The sequence below is a fragment of the Rhinoderma darwinii genome, chromosome 11 (assembly GCF_050947455.1).
Source record: "Rhinoderma darwinii isolate aRhiDar2 chromosome 11, aRhiDar2.hap1, whole genome shotgun sequence".
NCBI lineage: Eukaryota > Metazoa > Chordata > Amphibia > Anura > Rhinodermatidae > Rhinoderma > Rhinoderma darwinii.
Window position 1 is genome coordinate 985,404 of NC_134697.1, and position 2,210 is coordinate 987,613.

Below are 2,210 nucleotides of genomic sequence, written 5' to 3' on the forward strand. Positions count from 1 at the left end.
TCAGGACCCCGACCCTCCACCACACATTTATAGAAGACGCATCGATTATAGAAAACTTTCTGCTCCCAACGTTTTACACTCATCAGTACAAGAAGTCCGTACAGATGACCCTACACATGATGAACGTCTCCTCTGGTTCTGGTGGTCACCGCGTCTAGAGTCACACGTCCTATGGCGACACATTTCACGACATATTCCCCGTTTACTTAGAGTCATGGAAGTGGAGATGTCGTAGAGACTAGCGCAGCGCTGACGGATTTGCTGGTGCACAGAAGACAGAACGGATTCACCCTATAGATCCTAACGGCTGAAGAACCGTGAACCAATCCACAAATAGACGAGACTGGAATCAGGCAGAACAATACTGAGAGTAGTAGTCCAGCAGCAGCAATAGGCCTCGTTCACACACAAGGTCGTCAGTGGTGCATTGAGAACAGAAGAACATAAGATGTCGTCATACAGATTCTATTGACTTACACCCGTCTCGGAGGAGCTCGCAATCTAATGTCCTGATCTCATTAACCCCTATGTGCCAATCTCACAGGAAGCCAATCAGCTGTCAGTATTTGGAGCGTGCGATGAAACTGGAGAACCGGACAGAACCCATGAGAACATTATACAAACTCCATGCAGATGTTGGGGACCCCAGTGCTGCAAGGCAGGAGAGGTGACCGCTGTGCCCCCGAGCTACCCCCTGTCCTGTCTGTCATCTAGCATGGGAAGGAAAACTGCTGCCTGGCAATTAGCACCCCAGTGTAAAGGATGCAGAGGCCTGGCCCGCGCTCTTACAGAACAAGGTGTCGGCGGTTTTCCTGAAACACTTTCCTCTATGGGCTCCAGCCACTGCGCACGGAGCGATTCCACAGAAGGGTTAAGCCACAGCTAAAATTGGATAAAACTGAAAAAACAGCCGTGTATTGTAGAGCGGCGGGGAGAACAGAAGATGAAACACGTCTGCACTGCTCGTTACAAGTTCTCCTGATAAAAGTTAAGTGTTTGTTTTTTATCTGGGTACCCCGCTGCTGCCAGCAAGCCGGAGCTCTACATTCTGCACAACGTGCCTGTCACTGTCAGCACAATTTGCACTTGGCGGGCTCAGGGTACAGGACTCCCCCGGCTGAACGAGATCTCCCATCACTCCTGCTGATCTGGAGAGTCGGTGTTTGCTCGATATAGCACACAGGCCTCACATGTTGTCACTACACCATTACTCCACCATTATTGCTGCCTGGAAGACAGAGAAGCAGCAGCCTACTGTACCACATGGCGGGAAAAGAGTTGTCAGAAGCAATGAAGTCAAACATTCTACCGGGACTTAGTCGTCTGGACACAATTATAGGTGGAGAGGGGTAGAATTATATTGTTAGCAGGGGGGCTGAAGTGTACAAAATGGGTAAGGCATGAGCCCTGCGTGGACGCGGCACCATCCTCAGCAGTGGGCATGCCGTCCTTTTTCTCAGGAGTCCACATTTCTGCTGTAATACCTCAATGGTCTGGATCTGGCACAAGCAGCTAAAAACCACTGGCCAGCGCGTGTTGCTGCCCACAGTCCAGGTTAGTGGTGCTGACGCGTTGCTGCGGGATAAGCTTCTCCGTGTGGGGGACGACCAGTCACGTCAGCCGAGTCTGCTGGATTGTAGTGACTACATCTCGTGTGTGGTTCCCGCAGGGTCGAGCGCACAGGACACATGGTCAATGGTGGAGGAAGAGAACGGGACAGAGACCGGAAGACAACGGTCCTGACGGAACAGTTATACGCCCAAGGTGATGGAAATGTATAACCGATCCCGGTGCCACCAAAGGAAGATTTCTAGCCTTCCCTGAAGGTCACACCAGGCTGGAGATGTTGACTGAGCCGGAGATTATAGCCAAGGTTATAGAGTCAGCCAAGTGGGAGCATTCACTATCACAGGTGAACGAGCATAAAGTGTCCTCAAGACAGACCAGGAGGCTGGAGGAGTTCACACCCTGCAGATTTGCCGCAGTAATTTCATTGAATCCATTCCCTTTATGGGACTGGAGAGGTTTTTGCTGCATGTACGGGGATTTCTGAATGGTCGCAGATCTGCCACAAACCTGCTGCGTGTGAACATATCCCAACGAGAACATTGTGCAGCTTAACATTAACGGTCCATAGGAACCCTACGAGGTCTACACATCCTACATTAACGGTCCATAGGAACCCTACGAGGTCTACACATCCTACATTA